Consider the following 27,250-nt stretch of genomic DNA (forward strand, 5'->3'; position numbering starts at 1 on the left):
TGGCTTAGGATTGACTTGGTGATGCGGGCTCTTTTTTGGTTCCATATGAACTTTAAAGTAGTTTTTTCCAATTCTGTGAAGAAAGTCATTGGTAGCTTGATGGGGATGTCATTGAATCTATAAATTACCTTGTAAACTAGTTGAACCATTGTGGAAGTCAGTGTGGTGATTCCTCAGGGATCTAGAACTAGAAATACCATTTGACCCAGCCATCCCATTACTGGGTATATACCCAAAGGACTATAAATCATGCTGCTATAAAGACACATGCACACGTATGTTTATTGCAGCACTATTCACAATAGCAAAGACTTGGAACCAACCCAAATGTCCAACAACAATAGACTGGATTAAGAAAATGTGGCACATATACACCATGGAATACTATGCAGCCATAAAAAATGATGAGTTCATGTCCTTTGTAGGGACATGGATGAAACTGGAAAACATCATTCTCAGTAAACTATCGCAAGGACAAAAAACCAAACACCGCATGTTCTCACTCATAGGTGGGAATTGAACAATGAGAACTCATGGACACAGGAAGGGGAACATCACACTCCAGGGACTGTTGTGGGTTGGGGGGAGGGGGGAGGGGGGAGGGACAGCATTAGGAGATATACCTAATGCTAAATGAGGAGTTAATGGGTGCAGCAAAACAACATGGCACGTGGATACATATTTAACAAACCTGCACATTGTGCACATGTACCCTAAAACCTAAAGTATAATAATAAAAAAAAAAAAATGGTAAAAAAAAAAAAAGAAAGAAAGCCAGGCTACAACTCAGTAAAAACTCAATAAGTGTTCATTCCTTCCTTTATTCTTATGGTTTGAATGTTTGTCCCCTTCAAAACTCATTTGAAATTTAATTGTTAACATAACAATATTAGGAGGTGGGGCCTTTAAGAGGTGTTGAGATCGTAAGGGCTCTGCCCTCATAGGTGGCTCTAATGCCATTTAAAAGGGACTTTAGGGAGTGAGTCCTCTCTCTCTTTGCTGTTTTGCTCTTCTGTGATGTGAAGAACAGCATTCCTGCCCTCTAGAGGATGCTGCTTTCAAGGTACCATCTTGAAAGCAGACACCAGGCCCTCCCCAGACACTAAACCTACCGGCATCTTGATCCTGGACTTCCCAGCCTCCAAAAGTGTAAGAAATAAATTTCTGTTATTTATAAATTATCCAGTCTCAGGTATACTGTTATAGTAGCACAAAAGAGACCTAGGCAATTCTCCATTCCCACTCTGGGCAAGGATGCACTTTTCTGGCTCTGCTTTCAGTCCTGTCTCCATTTTCCCTGGGGAACCTATTCCTCTCTAACATCATTGGTCACTTCCTTGTCTATATTTTATTCCCAATGCCCTTTTGCTCTGCTAAAATGCCTACCTCTATCCCTCTCCCTGCTATATATTCTCCCCATTTCAATGAGACACTGGTAATAACCTGGAGCTGAGAAAATTACTGGAAGCACTGATTTGCCACCTGAAGGAGTAGCAAAACAAAGCTTTCTTCACACACTGGTGAAGCTTCAGTAGGAAAGAGGGTGTTTCTGGAACCCATGATTGAAATATGGAATGTATTTTCCCACAGAAGCACAGCTTCAAATGATCATCAGTAGCTATGGTATTATTAGTACAGCATGATCTTTTAGATTATGGGTTACAAAGGCTTTTATGGGCTGGCTTGGGAAGCTAATTACCATGGAGACCATTGTTTTCTGTAGGAAAATGTATTGCACATTCCAAGGTGATTCACAAGCAATTTTGAGACATAAGCCATACATGAGTTACACATTTTCTTTACTTCTTTTCTATCTTACGCACAATCAAGCATAGAGCTAGGCACTCCAAAGTGCTAACTACTTACAGAAAGTGGATAACTAAAACAATCACTTGCAGGTCCTTGTACATACATACACACAATGTGGTCTCTTAAAGCAAGTCGTTAAGCTGCACCCTCTCCCTGGAATACCCTGTCTCCCCCACCTCTCCTGGCTTCTACCTTCTCTGCCTTCCAAGTTTACTTCAGGCTTCGCATCCTTCTCAAACTCTGGCAAACACCTCTGATCCCCCATGTGGCTAGATGCTCTTATTCTCTGTCCCCAGAAGCCCCACATTTATACCACTCCCAGAACATTTATAACGCATTTTCACTCCTTAGTTACTTGTTTGCTTGTTTATTTCATCCACTTGAAGACAGGGACTTTTATCTTGGCCCCAGTGTATAGGACAGTACCTGATTCTCAGTAGGCAGTCAGAGAAAGTCTACTAAATGAATGAAAAACTAGGAGCTACAGAGGCAATGGAAAACACACAGGTGGTTATCTTCACAGGACAGAGAGGTGGGGGCTGTGGGAAAGGCACATAGCTGAGCTGAAGAACAAGAACTATAAATGGCAGCACAGTAAGCACACAGGCTACCATGGCCTAGATGCTTGGTCTCCCACATACTCTGCATGACCATTGAGTACTCAATATTAGTGGACTACATTTAAAAAGCAGATCATTACATAATATTGGAACTACTAGGGACATAAGAGATAAACTTATCTTTCTCTGGCATTTTTCAGAGGCAGAAATTGAGCCCCAAACAGGACCTAGGACTTGTTCACTCAAAGCAAACATCTAAGAGTTACTCTTACACAACAGCCCCCTTCTTGAACTAACAAACAACCAGCCAAGGTAACCATTGTGCTCAAAGGGAACTCCAAAATGTTGCTTTTAACCTACTTGTCTTTTAGGGTCAGCCCTTCATAGACTAAGGCAACCTACGGTAGTGTGAAGAATAAAATCCCTCAGAGATGGAAAGAGCCCCTCCAAAACCACCCAGCTCAAACTGTTGCTATGCAATAAAAATCTGCTTTGACACTAATCTCAACAAGCGTCAATCACCCCCTGCACAAACAATTGTATTCATGCCATATTAGATTTCCTGGGATCTCTAGCAAAGGTATTTTGTATTGATATTGGCAATATTGTATAAATACTCTGTACTTATGATAATATGTAACTTCATTTTTAAGAAGTATGAGTATGGTTGTAAATAAATGGCACTAGAGTCAGCTGTTTGAACAACACAAATGGTCAAAAAGCATACTGGTATACAGGGGCACCTGTATATACGTACATATGTGTATACCAATATGTATTGGTATATTGGTATACAGGGCCACTGGTATATACTGGAAAACTTCCAACAGCAAAAAAATAGATCCCTCTTATTGGTAATTTTTTTCCATCTTAAAGAGTATTTGAAGATTTCAATGAGGATTTTCTAGCCAGAATTGTCAATTGCAGAGATCATTCAATGAAGTATCAGTTTACTTTTCAATCCTCATCTTTTTACATGTTTTATGAATAGTAACTGGTGGAGTAAAAACAGCACTGGACTAGTATTCGGGAGATCTAGCTTCTAGCTTCTAGTCCTGGATCTGTCACTGACCAGCTGTGCTACCCTGAGTAAATTACTCCTTTTCTAGAAGCATCAATTTCCCCATCTATAAAATGAACAGATGAAATAGATGAGTGTTCCCTCAGAGCCTTTCTTTAATGTTTTTATATGTGTTCTGGGTTTGATTTCATTTGTCAAAAAGAGTTCTAGTGCTTTAAAAATATTCACCAATTATTGAACTAGACATCTTCATGGTCATTTATTGCTTAACAATCTGTGATTCTTAATTGTTTGTTAGTGTGCAAGAATCTAGGGATACAACAGTTTCAAAATGATACTATACCCCAAAATTTGTTATTAAACTAGAAATTATTTTTTGAAAATGAAAAAAGTAGTAGATAAAGAAGGCCACCTACAGAAGTCTTCCCACCCTAAAATGGTTTGTAAATGTGCCACTGATGAATTTCCAGTGTCAATTCAATTTTCATCCAGACCAAACTATGAATAATGTAAGCTAGACTGTGACAAGTAATGTCATAACAACTGGAGGCGGCAGAGTGTTTGCATGGATTCTAGGAAGAGCCAAAGTGAGAATGTGTCTATGTGCTCTGTCCAGGAGAATCAGTGCTCTGATTCTAAAAACAAATACCAGTTCTCTAGAGATGAATATTTCTGGACCAATGTTTCTAGAACAATCTGTCATGCCACCATAGCTTGATGGAAATGTCCCCTGAGAACATCAGATTCTCTTTATTCTATATCTATGCTTTCAAAGTAATACTCTGATATATCATTTCATCCCCAGAGTGAACTTCCAACCAGGAGGATGTGCTGTGTGCAAAATACTGATAGCAGCCAAATACAATTGTATAATAAATTAAGAAAATGGACCTCTGGAAGATCAGAGTTGTCTGATTTTAATTAATATGCATAAACTGACACAAATGAGTTTCTGTTCTGAAAAACTAAGATCTATATGCCAAATCTGGAATGGCCTCAACAAGAAGGGCATTCACCCAGGCCGTCTATACTGAAATGGCCAGTATCTCATTAGCACTATTCCATTACTTAACAAAACTGCAGTATAGCAGATTATCTGTTTCTTGGGGCCCAGCATTAATGACATGAAGGACATTTTCCAGTCTAGACTCACTAACCCCATTATCTTTGCTCTATTTCAGGGCCATAATTTTAGCCAACCTGCCAGGAGGTCAAAGTCAATGAAGATTTAATAAGTACTGTGTAAAAGGCAACAGCCATAGGGAAAACTAGGTTGGAAAAAAGTGCCTGCTATCACTGTAAACCTACAAATGAATACTGCTGAAAATAAAAGATAAAACCCTTTCCCATTTAAGGATGGATCTGTGATTTTCTTTCAAACTTCCAAGAACATCACATATGATGCTGCATGATGTAATAAATCTCATTTCCATGTCTCTGACCTCATTTCCAGCCATCTTCTCAACACTCACCCTATGCCCTGTTTATATAATATATTGGCAGTTCCCTGTGTGCAGCATGCTGTCTTACAGGTCCACACTTTTACATACGTAGCTTCTTCTGCCTAGAGTACCCTCCTCACACTGAACTTTCCAGTTCAGCTCAGGTTTCATCATATTCCCTAAACCTCCACGGAGAATGAGTTGTGTCCTCCTATGTGCCTCCACAGAGGCCCGTATATATGCCACTAAAGCTCTTATGTTACTGTATTGTAACTGCCGATTTTCTTGTCTATATTTCCTCTTATAATATCAGCTCCTTGAGAGAAGATACGGCATTTTGTTCATTTCTGTATCTACGGTTACCTAATAAACAGTAGCCATGTATTAATATAGTCATGGTCACATATGAAGTTTCAGTCAGTGACAGACTGCATATACAATAGTGGTCCCATAAGATTATAATATAGCTGAAAATTTTTTTATGCTTCGATATGTAAGTGCTTACCCTTGTGTTAGTTGACTACAGTATTCAGTATAGTACAGGTCTGTAGCATAGGATCAATAGGCTATGCCTTGTAGTCTAGGTATGTAGTAGGTTATGCCATCTAGGTTTGTGTCAGCACACTCTATAATGTTTGGACAATGACACAGTTCTCAGAATGTATCTCCATCATTAAGTAATGCATAACTGTATTTGTTTGCTGAATAAATGACCCAACTACTGTATAGGAAACAGTACAGAATAACAACAGGAGTAGATCAAACCACTTGGAGCCATGAATTTGAGTTATAAACAATTTGCTTTACATAGTCACATGCTGAACTTTTCAATGTGGTTTCTCCATGTTTCAAACTTTCTCTCCAGCAGTTCTGCCATAGTAAAGCCATCAAACACTGGAGATTTTGTTATTAATTGTTGATCACTTTATTAATGAAACTCAAAATAAATCACTCTACTGGGAGCAGAGTGAGATCAATAACCAGAGCCCGAGTTAAAAGAAAGAAGAGAAAATCAACATCAGAATGGTCTTGAAAAAGGTCACAACGCCTTTCCATTCTTCCAAGAGCTCTTTGTGAATTGGATTCCACATTCATCTTTCCTTCTGGGTATTTGCAATAATGTCAGACTAAATAATAAATGTCAGATGAGCTGAAAAATATCTGGTTAAGAGGATAGCATTTCTGTCATAGCTTAAGAAAGGCTATTCAAAACTTCCTGCAAAAATGTGTTTTCAAACATTTATAGACCTAAGGCAATGTTGCACTTTCTGGGGAGGATAGAGAGCATTTCTTTCCTCATTCCTCCTTCAGCTTTTTAACAAATATCTCCTTCCTCCTTTTAGTGATATCATTGCACTTCAGCTTGTTTTTTGTTTTTTTTTTTTTAAAAAAAGACGATGAAAGAAGAAAAAAATCTATCAGTAATAGCCACAATGGCCATTTTTGTGCTAACTTCTATCCTCTGGTTTATGACAGGATTGAAAAGTTTATATCTCCCTTTTTGAACATGGTTCCTGTTCCCTCCAACTCACTTTTCTCTCTTCTCTTTATCTCCCTCATTCACCCACCCCCCTAACCTGAGTTACCTCTGGGGTTGTTACTTTCCAATATCTCATACACATTATGTAATTTGGATTCAGTGAGAATTATTGAATTGATTTTGGTACTATTTTCAATTTTTGACATACATTGATTTTAGCTTTAGGTGCTTAATTCCATGCTATTACAAATAAATTTTAGGTTTTCCACTTCAAAATCAAAGATATATGTTTTGGCTATGGTGTATATTATTCATTATTTGCTTGATATTTTATTTTTATTACCTCAAAGCACAACTTTCTATTAAGAGTAAACTAAAATAATTGGTGGATGAATGTCCTGGGTCCTGTCACAGCCCTAGTTGGGATTTTCTACACAAAGAAGTAAGAGCATCTAATGTTTGAAAGTCTTTGCAATGCAGACTCTTGGATTAGGTACTACAGGGATATCAGGAGACTGTGGTTCAGATAATTTAACTCAGTTGAAAGCCAATTCAAGCCTCCCTCAGAATTGTGCCTAGGCCTGACAGGACCTGTGTGCCAGATGCATCCCTGTAAGAAGAACATTTATTTCACTTAGTTATCACAAATGTGTCTCCTTAATTACAACAACTTCCTTTACCTTTTCATTCCTCTAAGCAATATTGTACCCCTATTGTGATTTCCCAAGTGAGAGTTAAGAACAAGTATTCCAATCCTTTTGGCAGAAACATTTATCACTGTAAATTAATGAATTGGTTTTCAAACATTGCTCTGTGCCTTGGTGGTATAAATTTGATTTCCCAGAGCTAAATCAACCTGGTGCGAACATCACGAAGGTCAACCCACAAAACTGAAGCCAGGCAGAAATAGAAAGACTTAAATCCTTAATATTTTCATTACTTATGTTATAATGTACAAAGTCCTTAGCACAGCATTCTATATCCTTCATAATCTGACTTCTACTCTTCTAGCTTTAGTCTTCTGCATCTCCCCTGCATTATACCACAATTTAGCTACTCATACTTGTATGTATTGTTTCATGACCCATTCCTATACCACCCTCCACTCCCATTGTGCCTAGTGAATCCAAGACCCAGTGCAAATATTAACTGGTCCATAAAGCCTTCTCCTAACTCCTTAGGCACAACTGTTATTTCCTTGATGTGGTCATAGCAGTTGATTTATATCTCTAACACAACACATAGTGCATGACATTATAGTTATGTGTCTCTCTTTCTCACCCCTCAACTGTGAGTGCCTTGAGGACAAAGAACCATATTTCATTTATCTTAATGCCCAGTCCCCAGAATTAGAGTTAGTCACACTCTCCTACGTACTCCCTCAGCCCTCTGGGCATACCTCTTTTGTCACATGTACTGCACTGGATCAAAACCATATCTTTACAAGGCTATCTTTTATATTGTGAGCTCCTTTAGATCAATGACTATGTTATAGTCATTCTTGTAACCCCAGCAATTAGCACAGGGAGACAAACAGAAAGCGCTCAATAAATATTTGGCAAAATGAAGTAGAACACAGGCCTTAATATCTTTAGCTCCATTTTTTGACTACCTGAGCTACCATTAAATGGGACAGACTAACAATTTAGATCGATTTAAAATGTAAAAGTGATGATAATGTGGACATATTGACCAATCTTTAAAATTATGATGTAATAATAAACATAAATATAGCTTTACTACTAGCCATAAAAAACATAGAAAATCAAATATTTCCACAGATATTTATTGAGCTCCTATTATGTGCCAGAACTTTCCAAGCACTGGGAATACAACAGAGAATGAGATAAATTCCTGGTACTGTACTCATGAAGCTTACATTGTAGAAGGAAGAGAAAGACAACAACAATAATAAATTTAGAAAATTTTAAATATAGAATCTGACTGGAGGTAGTAAGTACCATGGAAAATAAAGCAAGATAATTATTCTGACAATGTTGATAATTCAAAAAGAAAACACATTTGTCTTGGCTCTGTGGCAGCCTAAGTGTTTCTTTAGGTCGATTTTATAAGCCTTTTGATTCTGCAGGTTGTTGAGTATGTAAGAAAACAAAAACTGATGTTTTGGCATTATCAATGATTGATGTAATCCACATAATCATTGCTGCTAATGCCAGCATTATTAAGCCTGGCAAGGGTAGGTGGGCAGACAATGAGAAAGAAAAAGATGGAAGAAAGTAAAGTAAAGAAAATGCCTGGAGTACTCCAAGTTTGCATTTTCCCAAATATTAATTAGCCCTTGCAATCTCTGTCATGGGGCTGCTATATGGGCAAATTGCCCTTATATTGAAATCCACTGGATACTCTAGTACCTAAATCCAAATGGACCTAGTTTATACTAGCTTCTATACAAGAGATAAATATTTTAGCAAGATTCCAATTGTATCATTCTTCTCTACCTCCATTTCTTATCACTACAGGTGTCTTCCAATTTTTTTCCCTGATCATAAACCATCTCCTTTCAGGCAGTAGCAATTATGTTTTTTTGAAATTCTCACTTCTTAAGAACTAATGTAAATCTGCCTTTAAAGCAGATGCCAAAGTGCTAAAATACTATTATTCTGCGGTATTTCTGGAAAATGAAATAGTGTAGTTCTAGTTTTTAATGAAGAAATGTGGCAATGTTATTATAGGCCTAGCTACAGTACTCAAATCTTTACAAAGGCATCAGTAGACTAAGTTATTCAGCAAACAAAGAATATATGTGTTTTGAGTAGACAATAGTCAAATTGCCATGCTGATTGTTGCTACATAAATATTCTGATATTAAAACCAGATTTTCATATCTTCAGAAAAAAAAAGAGGCATTTACTGCAGAAAAGACAATCTGGTTACTGGTGGTTATTTTTTTAAAATAACTATTTTCAAATAACAGAGAAATAATATTTTAATAACCTAAGAATACGTTTATTATCATTTGTGCCATATATTGACCTATATGTTCTTATAAAGTTTCATTTATACAAAATGTAAAACAAGGCCCTATTTCCATGTCAATTCTGTTTAAAATGGAAAAACTGGGATCATCTCTGTCACCCTCCTTACAATTCATATCCTCATTTGCACTTCAGTGGCTTAGGGCTGAGCCTTCAGGGAAGAAATCAGCATGAAATTGTTAATAAATATTTTGTAATTACTCATTTGTTCACACTTTTCTCTGTCTTCCCTCTATTCATTTAGAAACAAATTTAACACAACTATTTTGTGTTCATTTCAGAAAAATTAGACACTAATAAGCAGAAACAAAATAGAAACATATGTAATTATACCACCCAGTAATAAACACAATTAATATTTTGGCATATGGCCATTCAATACTTATATAAAGGTAAGTATAAGCAGATATATCAAGATATACAGGTATTGCAAGTATATAATAAAAATGGAATTGTACTATTTTGTAAACTATTTTTTCTCACTTAAGTCTATAGGGAATATCCTTCTACCTGAATAAATGTGGTTCTACATCGTTTTTCAGTAGCTGCATAATGTATCTCATTGTGTGGAAATTACATAATTTATTTTACTACTTCTCTATTATTCGATATTTAAGTTGTTTAGATTATTTTTCTATTATATTTAACCCAGCTAGGAACATCCTCACAGCTAAATTGCTGTAAACAATCATTTATTTTTCAAAGAAAATATACTAGAAGCAAATGAGCAACAGGCATGAAAATATTTAAGGGCTTTCATACATATTTTCAAAATGCATTCCAGAAAGACTGCCCAATTTATATTCAGCTGCCATTAAAAATGACAGTGACGATAACACTAGAGCCATCCAGTTTTTCTGTAGTCTCATTGATACTCGGTATTATCATTCTTCTTAATATCTTTTAATTAGACAGGCAAAAATGTATAATATTATCTCTTAAATTAGAGAGTCTTTGTAAATTAGTGAATCAAAAAACATTTGTTGAACAGTTACTGTGTGTTAGGTACTGTGCGAAGCTCTGAGGGTCACAAAACTGAATAAGATATCAACATTGCCTACAATGATCCTACAGTCTAGTGGAGAATTCACACATGTATACAAATGGTTAGGACCTGAGAGATGCTGCCCTAAGAGCTGTAACAGAAGCATAAATAAAGTGTTATGGGAGTACTGCACTGAAAAAGTGGTTTTCCTCAGTTTATTTCAGCATATAAAGACATTTGTACTTTCCATAATCTGACAGATTTCACATTAAAAAGCCAATAAAAGAGAACTGAAAAGTGCACAGTCTTGAGAAGAAAGCAAATAAAATCTACCAAATTAGATATGACTGCAAAAAAGGATTAACAAAGCCTGGACAGACCAGGAAATACACCTGCATTTCTTACAGAGAAAACCAAATAAACTTCTAAGATGCGTGCTCTGCTTTTGAGAGACAGAGTAAGTAAAGTGACAGAGTTTCTAGAGGAAAGCTTCATTGTTGTTCATCTCTCCTTTATACGTAATCACACTTGTACCATTTGGGCACACAGAGGAGAAAAGTATTCAGGGCCAAACATAAGTGTTTCTAAAGCGTACTATGTTTTTTCTCCCTCCCTACTTTAGTGATAGATAAGAGTAGTCTCATTTACTGAATACTACTCTGTACCAGAGGTTTTCATATATTATCTCACTTAATTCTCCACATTCCCCATAACATCATCCTCATGTATACAAATGAAGACTCTTAAATTCAGAGAGGTTAAGACACCTTGTTGCATAATCTAGAACTCGCAAGACTTTCCCTTTTTCCAGAGACAAATTCTGAGTCCCATCTTTATTACATTTCTGAAACAATGTCTAGTTTCACATAGCAGCCTGGAAGCTGTCTCTAACTCAGAAAACATTGATCTGAATTTCCATTGCGATAATTATTTTATATAAATAAAATGAGAGTAAGTTATGTGATTTCATTTTTTACTCTTTGGAGTTGGAATTTTTGATAGCACTCTAATAAAAAAAATCAGATGACATTTTTATGTAAAATATACAAATGTATATTCCAAGTCCACTGATAGTTCCAGAAATGTATTTCGTACAGCTCTGTAAGGCTTTCTACACATGGTAAAATGGAGATCTGAAGCAATTATTAATATCAGTCTAATCAAAATCTTTTTTGCCACAATTTTTGCAGACTTCATACGAGCCACTTTAGTTCCTGAATAACCCAGATATTTTTTTTAATTTTTTGAAGTACAGGAAGATACATTTAACTATAAATCATTAATTACACACCTGAAGAGCCACTAGGTTAGTAGAAAATTAATGGCTCTTGCTCTTTATATCTGCGTTGAGAACAGTACATATGTTCTATATCATTACTACAAACACTTTCAAATAAAACTAAGTCATCTTCACAGCCATTTTTTTTTGTCTTTGCTTATAGTAAGGTCTTTTTATTCGGCTTCTTTAAAAAAATTGTCAGTGATTCATTTTATTTACAATGAAATCTTCTTATATAAGATTTTTCTACTCCAACTGAACTGTACTGTGAGTGAAAAGGCATTAGACCCAGATTTTCCATTTGTATTTTTAGAGGAAGTAGAACACTTTGGGACTCTCCCCTTTTCTTTTACTGAAACAGGAGTGTTCAGGGCCATTATAAGCGTATGAGGGGCCACTCTGCATTTAGCGCTTGGAAAGCTTTTCAAAAATATCTCATGCTGCTTGCAAAGCCTTATATTTGCATTTTAAAAATTTAAATACAAGTAACCACCCCCTTGGCTATTATGTCCTGTGTATCAGAGCCAATCTGTGTAAATGGCAATGCTGTTTGCAAAATGAAAGAATTAAATTTACCTGATAACCTGGGCAAATGTCACTGGTTACCCCAATGGCCGGGATGGAGGAACTTGACTGTCTATACCACTGAGCAAATCCTATATGAAATAAAGTGATATACAGTACTGTTACCTTAATTTATTAATGGGGTTGGATGAGAAGAAGAAATGGAAATGATAAGGTTTTGGTTAAAAATAATTGTTAACTTATGCCTTGCCTGCCAGTATGAGACTAGGTTATGTAAAGACAGGTAGAGTTGGTAAAATAAAATGAATTAGAAATACAGTAGAAAGAAAAGTTAAGTGAGATGGAGATTTTTTTTAAATGTCCCGCAAAGGCACCCAGCGTATTCCTTAATACATTTATTTATATGTGTGTGTTGCGGGGAAGGCCCCTAAATGCCAATAGTTTATACTAGATAGCATATTTCACCTCTATTCCTGTTGACAGCAACAGATGAAATGATTTGATGGTTTTGACAAAGCAAACATAAAATTCAATGAATAGAGAAAGACAAATGATCAGAAAAAAGTAAAAACCAAAAGAAACTTCCAGATAGCTAGAGGCAGAAAAGGAAGAACTTGTAGTTTTAATAGCAGAGCAGATGAAAGAGGTTGTATGACTAATAGAGGCAGAAGCTTCATAGGAGGAGACAACAAAGACAGAATAAATAGAAGGGAGGCTAGAAACACTACCCCCATGCAGACTTGTAGGAAGCTTAGGAACCTAAGTGAAAAAGAAACCTTACTTTAGAACAACTGACCAGTGATGATGAGCATTTTTTCATGTCTGTTGGCTGCATAAATGCAAATCGAAACCACAATGAGATATCATCTCACACTAGTTAGAATGGCCATCATTAAAAAGTCAGGAAACAACAGGTGCTGGAGAGGATGTGGAGAAATAGGAACACTTTTACACTGTTGGTGGGACTGTAAACTAGTTCAACCATTGTGGAAGACAGTGTGGCGATTCCTCAGGGATCTAGAACTAGAAATACCACTTGACCCAGCCATCCCATTACTGGGTATATACCCAAAGGATTATAAATCATGCTGCTATAAAGACACATGCACATGTATGTTTATTGTGGCACTACTCACAATAGCAAAGACTTGGAACACAAATGTCCAACAATGATAGACTGGATTAAGAAAACGTGGCACATATACACCATGGAATACTATGCAGCCATAAAAAAGATGAGTTCATGTCCTTTGTAGGGACATGGATGAAGCTAGAAACCATCATTCTCAGCAAACTATTGCAAGGAGAAAAAACCAAACACCGCATGTTCTCACTCATAGGTGGGAATTGCACAATGAGAACACTTGGACACAGGGTGGGGAACATCACACTCCGGGGCCTGTTGTGGGGTGGGGGGAGGGTGAAGGGATAGCATTAGGAGATATACCTAATGTTAAATGACGAGTTAATGGGTGCAGCACACCAACATGGCACATGTATGCATATGTAACAAACCTGCACGTTGTGCACATGTACCCTAGAACTTAAAGTATAATATATATATAAGAACAACTGACCAAAGAGCAGCACTGCAATACAAGCAAAGAAAGAACTATTTAGGAAATAAACAAAAACAAAATTGTGCAAAGGAGGAAGTACTAAACAAGAAACCAGGAGACCTGTTATGACTCCTTGTACAACCAAACTTTTCTTGAGTATTAACTAAAGGCAGGATATTGTGGGAAACATGGTGAGAGACATTGAGATAAGAGAAAACAGTCTCTGTTGTTCACTCTGGTGAGGATGCTTGTCCCTTTCTCTGGAATTCTTGCTCTGAAATCTACTTTGTCTGATATTAATACATCCACACAGCTATCAATTGATTAGCATGTTATATTGCTAGCAAGGTGTTCCTTTCATATCATTTCTTTATAATCTATTTGTGTCTTTATATTTAAAATGTATTTCTTATAGGCAGCACACAGTGGTTGAGTCTTGCTTTCTTATCCAGTCTAACAATATTCATCTTTAAATTGTAGTGCTTGAAATATCACTATTCAATGTGATAATGTGATATCATTAGGTTTGAGTCTGTCATCTTGCTATTCTCCATTTGTTCATCTGTTCTTTGTTTTCTTTCTCTTTTTCTGCCCTCTTTTAGATTCATTGAATATTTTTAATGATTCTATTTTACCTTCTTTTTTGGCTTCATAGATTTAATTCTTTTTGTTATTTTAGTGATTGATTTACATTTTGTATCATACATCTTTGAACTTAACACATTCTATCATCAGGTAATATCATGTCACTTTGTGTAGAACGTAATAACTTTATAATTACATACCTCCTAATCTTTGTGTTAGTGTCATACATTTTACTTTTATGTATAAGCTCCCCAGTACATTTTGTTATTATTTTTGTTTAAATAGTTATATTTAAAAGATATTTGAATAATTGAAAAATATTTTCTATTTACCTGTGTAGTTGCCATTTCTGGTGCTCTTCATTCCTTGTGGTAGAAACAGATTTCCATTTAGTATCATATGTTTTTCTGCTTGCAGTACTTCCTTCAATATTTCTTAGAGTGAGCATTTGCTGGGGATGCATTATTTGAACTTTTGTATATCTGAAACAGCATCTTGCCTTAATTTTTGAAAGCTATTTTCACTGGACACAGAGATCTAGATCATCATGTTGTTGTTATATTTTTTCTTTTTGTAGTTTAAATATGTTTTCCTGCTGTCTTCTTGCTTTTATGATTTTTAATTAGAAATCTGCTGCCATCCTTATATTTGTTCCTCCGTATATAACGTATTTTTTTCCCTTTGGCTAGTTTCAAGATTCTCTCTTTATCACTGACTTTAAACAATTTGATTATGATACATGTTAGTGTTTTCTAAATGCTCCTTGTGCTTGAGATTTGCTGAACGTCTTGGACCTGAGTGCTTATACTTTTCATCAAATTTGAAACACTTTTGGCTATTATTTCTTCAAATGCTCATTCAGAGACTCTAATTATATGCTTGTTAGGCTGCCTAAAGTGGTCTTACAACTCACTGATATGGTGTTCTTTTTTATATTATTATTTTTCTTGCTGTGTTTTATTTTAGATAGTTACTATTGCTATGTCTTCAAGTTCACTATTTTTTTTGTTTCTGCAATTTCTGTCATTAATCCCACTTAGTGCATTTTAAAGCCCAGAGAGCTGTTTTCATTTCTAGAAGTTCGATTTGGATCTATTTTTTTTTACTTGCCATGTCTCTAAGTTTTTGAACATAGTTCAAATATAGTTATATAGGAATATAGCTATAACTATTTTAATGCCTGATAGGGCTTGGCTGTGTCCCCAGCCAAATCTCATCTTGAACTGTTGTTCCAGTAATCCCCATGTGTCATGGGAGGAACCCGGTGGGAGGTAATTGTATCATGGGGGCAGTTACCCCCATACTGTTTTCATGATAGTGAGTGAGTTTTCGTGATATCTGATGGTTTTATAAGGGGATTTTCCCTATTTGCTCGGCACTTTTCCTTCCTGCCGCCCTTTGAAGAAGGTGCCTTTCTTCCCCTTCATCTTCTGCCATGATTTTAAGGTTCCTGAGTCTTTCCCAGCCATGCAGAACTGTGAGTCAACTAAAACTCTTTTCTTGGGTATTTCTTCATAGCAGCAAGAGAACGGATTAACACAATGCCTTTGCCTGTGAATTGTACTATCTGTGTCAATTCTGGGTCAGATTTGATTGACTGATTTTACCATTTTCAATGGTATTGTCCTATTTTTTGTATGGCTGGTAATTTTTTAATGGATGCCATGCATTGTAATTTCTTGTTGAGTACTTGATATATTTGTATTTCTATAAATCTTGAGGTTTATTTTGGAATGTAGTTACATTACCTGAAAATAGTTTGATACTTGAGAGGGTCTTTCTCTCAAGATGTGTTAGGTAGAATCAGAGCAGTGGTCAGTCTAGGGATACTTATCACTGTCCAGTCAAAACCCTTATGTTTATTCTACCCAATGCTTTATAAATCTTGAGGTTTTACAGCCTACCTGGTAGAACTCGCATTATTCCCAGCTAGTGTTTTCAGATGTTTCTTTCCCTCAGCTTGGGGTAATTTTTTCATACATGAGTGTGGATCAGTATTCATCTGAATACTCAGTGTGGGCCCTCTGTAAATCTCTAGTTCTCTCTGTATACAGCTCCTTAGTTTTCATTACTCTGTGCTGTGAACTCTAGCTGTCTTGGTCTCCCTGGAATTCCAGCTCCATCTTCTCAACACAGAGAGTTAGTTCATTAGGCTTTGCCTAGTTTGCTTCTCCCTGCAGCATGACCTGGAGGTCTCTCCAGGCAGTAATTTTGGACAATCATAGGGGTCACTTTAGTTGCCTCAGGGACCACTCTGTTGTCTGATATCCAGTCTCATACAAACCACTATTTCATTTATTTTGTCAATTATTTTGTTGTTTCAAGTGGGAGTGTCAATCTGGTCCCTGTTACTCCATCTTTTCCTGAGACAGAAGTCTTTCCCCCTTCCCTTTCTAAAAAAAAAAATTAAGAACAGAATATTCTTGGGAAAGTGGTACTGAGAAAAGCTGCAATTACTCGGCCATCAATTAAAACCTAAGATCTGATTCTACCTACTTTAGATATCAGAATAAGCCTGCAAATACATAAAACAACAGAAGAGAGTAGCCATTGCTGCTTGAGAGGGTAATAATTTACAAGTGCTGACAGCATTGTTCTTTTCTTTGCTTCTGTATGTAAGCCATTTATCCATGATATTATCCACTAATTTGGAAGGTCTTTTGTTTGAGACTGAGACCAGACCTAATACAGATGGGAAGGCCTTATCAATTATAACTATCACCCCCTGCACGTGTATAGATTTATATATTTTTAAAGTCTTTCATAGTCATTCACATCTAATTTGACTCTTAATGTGTCTGTAAGGCACAAGAAGATTAGATATCTTTATACTCATTCACACAGAGATTAAATGATCTGCCTGATCACATCACTAGCTACTGTCAAAAAAATGACTGGCACTCAAGCCACTCAATTGCCAGTCCATGGCTCTGGCCTCAGACCCTATACCTTACTAATGGTCTGTAAATATAGGATTGGTGTATCTGGGCTAAGTCAGAGAGGGCTCTGCCTATTAAATAGGAAGTTGAACAAAGCAGAGACTAGGACAGCCACTGTAGCAGCAATCCTTGCAAATATAAGGGAGCGATTCTCTCCTAATATATTTTAATATAATGCAAAATCTCAGTCCCCAGCTGGATGTGAAAGCTTGTTTTCCTCCCTCTTAGCCATCATGCATTATTCATGTGAAGTGACCTCACTTACATGTTACAGGCAGATTGTGATGACAGAAGCTCCTTTGGCGCTGGCATACAGAAGGCCTGCTTTCCTGTTGCTCTAACTTGGTCTACTTTCCCTGCTTTATATGCTGTCACTGGAACTGTCACTCTCCTGTGCTAATGAGCTAAAATGAGTGTTTAATCACTGCAGTTATTCCTCATTTTCAGCAAAGCTCTTATGTACTCAGCCTTTGTCTTCTGTCTTCACAAGGAATGCTGTTTAATTCCCTGAACCCAAAGGTTCCATTCCTCATTGTCCTGCCCTGAAAGCTCTGCCAGATGTCCAGCTGAGTTTCTGGAGATGGTCACAGGCTGACTGATTGATTTCTGCATTAACGGGTAACTGCTCCTACCTGGCTGACCCAAGTCTGTGCTCCTGGACTTGAACCAATAGGAAGTCCGATAGGATTACCTCAGAACCAATCCTTGCCTTTTTTTTTCATCCTTCCTATCCCATATCTCTATTTCTCTCAAAACAAGGATGATTACGCAACAAAACATCTAAATATCCTTATAGTATCATAAAAATGTCCAGCTGCCAAAGAAGTCATATTGTGAAAAAAATTCTTAAGAGGAAGTAGGAAATGATTGATGAAAACAAGTTCTTGGCTGGGAGTGGTAGCTTATGCCTGTAATACCATCACCTTGAGAGGTCAAAGTGGACAGATTGCTTCAGCTCAGGAGTTCAAGACCAGCCTGGGCAATATGATGAAACTCCATCTCTACAAAAAATACAAAATTTAGCTGGGAATGGTGGCACATCCCTGTGTTCCCAGCTACTCTGAAGACTGAGGTGAGAGGATCACTTGACCACAGAAGGCAGAGGTTACAGTGGGCTGAAATCACACCACTGCACTCCAGCCTGGGCAACAGAGCCAGACTTTGAAAAAAAAAAAAGAAAGAAAGAAAGAGAGAAGGAGGGAGGGAGGGAATGAAAGAAAGAAAGAGAAAGAAAGAAAGAGAGAGAAAGAGAAAAAGAAAGAAAAGAGAAAGAAAAAGAAAAAAAAAGAAAGAAAGGAAGGAAGGAAGGAAGGAAGGAAGAAAGAGAAGAAAAGAGAAAACAAGCCAAAAACTGAATATTGTTAAAGAAAAAATGTATTCGGGGATTGTCCTAGGAAGAATTCAATATCAATAACCACTGGATGGATGGACTAAAAGATGTACAAGACAGGAACTTTGTAGAACGCTATGCTAATGGTTCCCCAAATAACAATCTAATTATTTTAGTGGGGTTCCAAGGCTGAGAATACATATAAATGATTCACCCATAAATTTAAAAAATACACCTTGTCCTAAAAAATACTATAAAGCAGGACAACATAATTTGCTTTATGCAAAACAATGAGGAAAAATTGTAATTACATACTACTAAAAACTGTCTGCAGCATTGTTTGGTAGGAACAGACAAGCAGCTCCTACTCAAGGGATTCTTTTGCTAGTTTTTAAAGACTGAACACAAAACAACTAGGTTACAAGTTCAAGACTTCAGAGTCTCACACTCATTCTTCTTCATCTTGGTTTCCACAGCTGTAACTGAAGGACTCCCTTCTTTGGCTCTTCTCATGCGGACGAACATTTGGGGAGTGACTACAATAATTTTTAAAAGGAGGAGCACATTAAAATCTGCTTTAAGAAATAAGATAGCAGGATCCTATCTCAGTTCTACAGCATCTAAATTTCTGGGAATGGGGTTCAGACTGTTTTTTGTTTCTTTGTTTTGTTTTGTTTTGTTTTTGTTTTTGTTTTTGTTTGCAAGCAACATATGATTAAGATGTGCATCTCCATTAAGAACTTTTAGTTAAGGGATATTTGAAGAAATTAGGTGATTAAGTTTGTAATAGTTTCCTATTGTTGCTGCAACAAATTATCACAAGCTTAGTGACTTAACAACAGCACGAGAGCATTATCTAATAGTTCTGGAGGTCAGAAGTCCAAAATGGGTCTTGTTGAGCTAAAACCAAGGTTTCAGCAGAGCTGTATTCCTTTTTGGGGGTTCCAGGGGAGAATCGCTTACCTTTTTCCAGCTTCTAGAGGCTGCCTGTATGCCTTTCCTTTTTGTCCGCTTCTATCTTCAAAGCCAGCAATGTGTGGTGAAGTCTTTTTATGAAGCCATCTCTCTGATTCCACTTCTTTTGCTTCCCTTTTCCTCATTTAAAGATCCTTTTGATGACACTGGGCCCACCCAGAAAATCCAGGAAAATCTCTTTGAGGTCATCTTGTTAGCAATGTGAATCCCACCTGCAACCTTTATTCCCTCTTCCTATGTAGGTTCTGAGGATTAGGACATGGACATGTTTGGGGAATCATTATTCTGCCTTCCACAGAGTTGATCTATTTCAACTATTTCATTTGGCAAATGAGTCAAAAGAGATACAAATCGATAGAAAGACTTTACTAGTTAGTAGTATTAATGGCCTCAAAAATATCCTTCCCTTTACATCACCCCTGAATCTAAGAGCCAAATTCTGTCAATTTGGCAGCTATGAATCTAAAACCAATTAACACTGCCCTTCTCCTTAGTTCAGGCCCACCTTGTCACACCTCACCCTGAGCCCTGATGTTCCACAGGTCCATGCAGTTCTGCAAAAGTCATGCTGCCCTTTCCAGCAGCCAGTCAAAGGCAACTAGTACGTAGCCACCAATGTAAGTCAAGCCACTCCCAGAGTCCCAGTGGAATTTGAAATGAGTCCCATTTGCCCTATACTATAAGAGTACATCCTGTAGGCTTTCTGTGTTCTCTGAGGGTACAAGATGTGAAAGGAAGTTCTGTTCATTATCTCCAAACCATTGCCTGGCCCCTGCTGCATGGTTTGCTCTGACAGAGGTCATCAATATCCCAGAAAAAGAATCTCACTCTTATTCCCGCATCCCAATCAATTTTTCAGAATGATACAAGATGGAAACCTGGAATTGACTCAATTTATACCTTCATAACATTGAAATTGTATCCTTGTTCTTGATTTCTCTCTTCAGTTTTTCCCATCTTCCCACTGACTCTTCTCAGCTTAGCCTTCCTTTAACTTGCCATTTCTCCTCCAGGCCAGAATAGGGCCTTGCCTAAATGGAACCTCTTTCAATACTTGTTGAATGAATTAATGAATGTGTGAATGAATGAACGAGCTATTGAAATAGCCTTATTATTGGGCTCCTCTGTCTCCAGTCTCTCTTTTCAAACACATCCTTAATACTTATGCCAGAATGAGCCTCTCAAACCAAGTATCAAATTGAGTCCTTTCACAGCTCCCAGTTTCTTGCCAGATAAAGCCCATTTTTCTTAGCCTAGCATTTGAGGCCATCCAAAATTAAGCCCCTGACTAGCTTTGTCTCCTACTGCACTACCTCTCCTCAAATGTATTCAACCCCTTATATCTCCATTCTGTAGCTACATCTCATACTCTTCAATCCCTGAGTGTAATGTATTATTTATGCCTTGCTGCATCACTCTTTATGTTTTGCACAACTTAGAATATATATATCACTGTCCCTTCCATTCTCCATGACCAAAGCCTCGAGAGTTCTTCAAGTTCTACCATTTGAACTATTTCCTTCATGAATTCTTCCCAGACCACTCTGCAGGCTCCTGTCCATTCTGCAGGTCTTATTCACTTATATCTTCCACAGGGCTTTGTGCTAGGTATAGACTAACATATGTTTGCTAAATAATTGCCAATTTTATAAGAGAGTGGTCTTTCCATGCTATTATGATTGAGTGGTCTAAAGAGATTTATTTGGCATTATATTGCCCAAAAATAGTATTTGATATATTTTACAGAGGGCTTTTCCAGAAGAAGAAATCTTTCCAGTCAACTACTAGTTAATCAGAAAAGCCAATTAACCAAAAGATCCACTTCTTGCTCTCAATTATACACACCAATGGAGGGAAGCAGTGAGGCAGATGATCTAAAAGAGTAGATAATCAAAACTTCTGCCCATTGGCTTGCAGACTCTCCCCCCATCTTCCCTTTCACTGCCTACTGCGCTTCACCCCCCTGGCCTCTAGCAGACTCATTATCCTGATTCTGCTTGGCTTGGACTATGCAAAAATCAGTTTGAATTCTCTGTACACAAATTCATTCACCATTAATCTAAATTGTAATGACCACCTCCTATCTGCCAGCCACTTAGATAGGCCCTAGATGGAAGAAGAGAGAAAGAGACATATCATACATGGTTCCTGCCAGGAAATAATTTATAATTTTTGAACAAAAGGAGTTTGAAATCCGGTTCAACACAGAATGTTTTCAGTCCCAACATACTTAAGAGATTTGAAACATCCTCATCTGTTGCAATGTGATGCAAAACCACAGAGACATGAAATAACATGGCATACTAAGAGAAAGTTATAATTACAAAGTCAAGATGGATTTGTAGCCTGGATAGTGTACCAAGGGAAGTTAGAGGTGGAATATATGGGGTGGGAGAGAGTTCAGGGATAGAATAAACAAGACTAAAAGCCTGGTTAAAGCCAGATTTGTGAAGAGCCTGGTAAGCCAAGCTAAGGCATTTGGACTTGATCCTTGAGGCAATGATGAACTGGCAAAGGGAATGACATTGCTTGATGGCAGAGGTGGCTGCAGAGTCATGGAAAGGATCTAGCAGCCTGGGTTAATCATCTGAACCACAAAACAAATAATCCACAGAGGAGAAAACTAAATCTGGGCATTAAAGGTATGATTCCCTATTCAAGATAATTTTATTTTTCGGAATTCCTACTGGCTAAGAATTCAGACTTGGGATCTCTACGAAACAACAAACAAGTGCCTAGCTCGGTGACACCAAATTTAATGGAGAAATTAGGCTTAACACATGTTAAGCAGGGCTGAGCTATAAAAGGCCCACTGAGGAAGTTTGTCTCCCTGATGCTCACCATAAGTAAAGTAATATCCTATACTCTGGAAATTGAAAGAAGGGCATGTTCAAAATCCCCTGCTTAAAACCCTCAAGTGGCTCCCTGCTGCAATTGGGATTAAATCTAAACTCATTAATTAAGGCCAAAAAGCTTTCCAGGATTTAGCCCCCACCCTACTTTGCCAGCCTTCATTTGTAATAATCCTTGACACAAACCATGTACCGCAGCTGAATGATCTCCTGAACATCTTGCTAGAGAAATGCCAAACTTAGTCTGACCATAGACTTGCTCTGTAATCTGGACAGTCTTTATTTTTCTCCCAGGAAGGCTGTGTGGTTTCCTGTGATGACCAATTTTTAAAGTAGCCTTTAAAACTGCAAACTCTGAGAATCACATTGCCTAGGGTGATAGTGATTAGCCTTCAAGACTAAGCCAACATTTGGATTCATCCTTATAAAAACAATCTAGTTTGTCCACTTATAATGAATGAGAAATGTCTCAATGCCAGAGGCAAAAGCTTGCATTACTCTTTAAACATGAAAGTACAGATTTACAAACGGGCAGAGACCTTGGTGCACCTGCTACAGCATGCATACATGATCGGAATCAATTTTAATGATTTTGTGTATGTGTGCTTATCCCTTGTAAGACAACCATGTGGAAAGATGCCTGGGCTGGAAATGAGTTTGCAGTTATTTTAATGATTTGGAATGCATCCATTAATCTGAAACAGTCCATGTAATGGTTGTAGGTTATATCTATGGTCTTTCAAAGTATCCCATAATAATAAGTCAACGATTCACCATCGTAGTTAAACTTTAAGACACCTATAACACTTTTTTATTAAGCACCTACTGTGTGGCTAGTGCTTTTATATAAGTCATTTCCTTAGCACATAGTTACTTCACAGTTATGTATTAGCAACTAAAATTTTAATTATGTGCTTATTTATTTTTATTAAATCAATTTTCCTTCCATTAAGCAGTAGTAACATTTATATGGAATCATAGAGTTAAGTTGGAATAGCCCTCAAATACATTTACTTCTCTCCATCTCCATTACTACCACAAGAGTAATCATCATGTATCGCCATCATCTTTCACGTAGTATATTGCAACATTTTCTTTTGGTCTCTCTCAGCTTCTATTTTGTCCCCTCCAATCTATTACACACATAATAGTAAGAGATATCATCTTCAAATGTAAATCAGATCACTTCATCTCCTGTTTACAATTCTTTAGTGTCCTCCCACTGCATTTAAAATAAAAACCAAACTCCCAAACTCTTTACCACGTCTATGAGGCCCCGCATGGTCTTCTTCAAGCTCTAGGATCATTTTTCCCTTATCCAAAAAAGTTTGTATCTTCATTTATTTATTCATTCATTACTTTATTTTTAGTGCTTCTTATGTGCTAGGAATTGTTACAGGCACTAGGTATATAGCATTGAACAAGGAAAACCATGCTTCTGTTCTAGAATAAGGAATTTTCACAGAAGCAAAATTTTTTTTCTCGAACAGAAAACAGGAGAAGGAATTGGAAATATGGTGACAAAAGTAGGGACAAATAAAAGAAAGAGGCATAAATAAATTCACCATACCAATACCAACAAGGTTTTTAAGAATTATAGAAAAGAATTATAACTTTTTTTCCTTTATAATTTTCCCTTTTTGTTTTCCCACTATTGGAGATAACAGCCTTTAAAAGAACTGGGCCTGTGGATTCGTCTTTGAGGTCAATAGGTGAGACTGTCTCATTTCCTAGCCAGTCTTTCAGAGAGAGAAGAATCCCACAAGATAACTCTCATGGTGGTAGCTACTATGAGGCAAAGAAAACAGATAATGTGCCAGTGGATAGAGGCATAGAAAAAGAGGGAAAACATAGGGACCGAATATTTGAAAAGTTGCTTTGGGAGAAAGTTTTCTGACACAGGGGCAGAAGAATGAAACAGCTGGTTGAGGTAAGCAGAATGTCAGCTTAAGGATCATTGAGAATTAGGAAGACAACAATTAGTCTGGCAGATAAAATGGTCACAGCATTAGCTATCCAGCAACTGCTTCTCTGGTAGCTATTAGCAGAGAATAACTCAATGAACTAAAGTAAGAACACAGCTCTAATTTCTAAGAAGGACAGAGGAAGAATAAGGCTGGCAACCCAGTTCCAAAGGATTCAAGGCAGGATGTCTAACACAGAAACCCAGTTATAAGGAATTGTATCCCAAAACAGATCTTTGTTACAAGAACAACAACAACAGCAACAAAAAACCCACCTCAGTTCACCTCAATTGTTTGACTGATAGGCAAGGTCAAATCATAATCAAATATAATGCCTAGGATGCTAAACTACTGTTCTGAGGCACTTCAAAATCCTACTATCTCAAACAAGACTGGCACCAAAATCCAGGGCTAGGCTGAACTTGCAGGTAATTAAAAATGCCCTTAGTTGTGAAGGCTGGAGAGCTCTGGGGACAGAAAGTCCACCAGGTTATTACTGAATGTGATGCAAGACACGTCTCTGTGGCCAAGGCTTTCTTGGATGATTTAAATAGCCCAACATGAGTGTGAGATTCATTAGTGGTTGAAGGCACCTAATTACATTGGTAAGAGGCCACCAGGAATCAGACCTTAATTACTCCCAACCACCTGCTCTCCCACAAGTCTGGCCAAAATTGGAGAATCTCTGTGGATTCTCTTGATTGTCCTACTGTTTCTGGGAACCCAATAGCCAATTTCCAACATCAACAGAAGATGGACTGCCTCCAGAGTAGGTAGAGTGTTAGTCTCCAAAGGTTTGAAAGTGTGAGCTCAGGTTTCCTGACCCTGCAACTAGACCCCAAAATGTCACTTTCTTAGCACTGCTTCTAAGAATCCATCTGTTATAAATTGAACAGTTTCTCCACACACTAACACACAGAGAATATTGGAAGGTATACAACCAAGAAATAAGTGAGGAATTTAACAGAGTTTTGTGTCATTTCAGCTTGGAAGTGGCATGTGGAAGTTTGCTAAGCCAACTTCATTTCTCTTACCTTGTATAGTCAATAATTGCCCCTATTCATGGATGAAGGAGTGATTATGATTATTTAACATTATGGATGTTTGATACAGGTAACGAAGTTTAGCCAAGTAATAAGAACTTTAGATGCTGAATACATTGTAGTCAACCTACCACTTTGTAGACTTCAAGCAGCTACTATGTTAAACTGGCACCTAATCAAAAGGGCCTTGTTCTGCCAAGAAGTGCCAGGTTACCCAGATTCTAAAAATGCAAAAACTCTTTCTGGCTGCTCAGTGCTTTCCTGCATGGTAGGTGCTAAAAGGCCTAAGAGGTACCTAAATACCTCAATAAAGAAAGCAGATTTCTCCCTTCATATTGGAGTTATATGTTATCTACATTTGGTTTGGCCAGAAATCTCACAAGTATTTGGCATGCAATGTATCCAATAGGTCAAATATGGCTTCCGTCATATGCTTCCTTCAAAAGTCATCTCAAGCCTTGCTTCCTCTGTGAAGCATTCCCTGACCATACTCAGATACATTTGAGGCCAACCTTCCTGTACTCTCATGAGACCTCCATGACATACCTCAACTATAACAATTATCACACATTAGTGCATTTATTTGCTAACTTCTATTTTGTCTGACCAGATCATATTATTGAAGACAAGGGACCATTTTTATTCATCTATACACCACCAAAATTTCACACAGCACCTGTCCCATAGAGGTGATTCATAAATGTTATGTTGGTTGAATGTTGAATGAAATAAAATCTTACAAAACATATGCTTAGCCTAATTTGTTTTACTCAGTCATCTCCCACGCATTTGTCTGTCCATAAACAGCATTGAAATGATGCTGCTATAAATTAGTCAGGTTCCCAATTGATGTCCTGCTCTGTGCCTACAATTATGAAGATAACACGAATGTCAAACAGCCCAGAGCCCCTCAGCACCTCCACACTCTGCAGAAAGCTTTTCTTGGCTACAGTGCTGGCCCAGGGACCTTCACTGCCCACTGGCAGAAAAGAATTCTCGGCTGTGGACACAAGTAAACTCTACATATTTTAAAGATGACAGTCTAAACTCCTAATGACTCTAAATGTGGTGTGAAATGGACAGAAGTCATCCTGCTGTGTGACATGCCTGAAATAGTGTCACCACCACCATCACCCCCTCACGTGGACATGCACGTCATGGAAAGAGAAGCAACAAGTCACAGTGCCTTGGCCAATGTAGCTCCCCTATTCCCCCCGACTCCTAACCCCAGCCTCTTTTCTGTGCTTTTCTACATTTTTAAAAAAGAAGAGATCTATTTGTTCTGCAGGAATACAGTCTAAGGTCACCTAAAAGCAAAGGAGAATGGGAATTAAACACACCCAGAGACCCGACCCATCCAACAGAGTCCAGCTCAGGCAGGCTGTGCCAGTCTCCACCAGGCTACGACGGGAAAACCTTTTCAAGTTGAATGGCCACCAATCCACTGCCACCGAAGTCAAGGTTGTCAGAAATGACCCTCTGGACAGGGCCAGTGATTTGGAGCCTAGAGATACTGAGTTCCTGGGAAACAAAGAGAACTTATTGATTTTATATTTTTATTTTTTCTTCGATTTGGTCGGGATATTACGGTAGCCTTGACCAGAGTTGAGAAAAGGAAACGCCCAGTCAGTATTTATTTGTCAAACAGTTGTCCTTTGCCTCCGGGGTCAGGGGCCCTCTGGTACCCACCACTGTTGCATCCTCTCCACACTCCTAAGCCTGTAACTCCTCCTCCCAAACCGAAGCCCTGTCAGTAAAAAGCATCCTAATGAAAGAAAAAAAAATCATGAAGATAAAAGACATTGAATCATCCCTCCCAGGGCTTACAGTCTGATTGCGGAGAGAATACCAGTAATCCTGAAACTGATTGTCGGCATTTGCTCATAAATTGGGTTCAAAGATGAAT

Source organism: Symphalangus syndactylus, chromosome X (assembly GCF_028878055.3).
Source record: "Symphalangus syndactylus isolate Jambi chromosome X, NHGRI_mSymSyn1-v2.1_pri, whole genome shotgun sequence".
NCBI classification, from domain to species: domain Eukaryota; kingdom Metazoa; phylum Chordata; class Mammalia; order Primates; family Hylobatidae; genus Symphalangus; species Symphalangus syndactylus.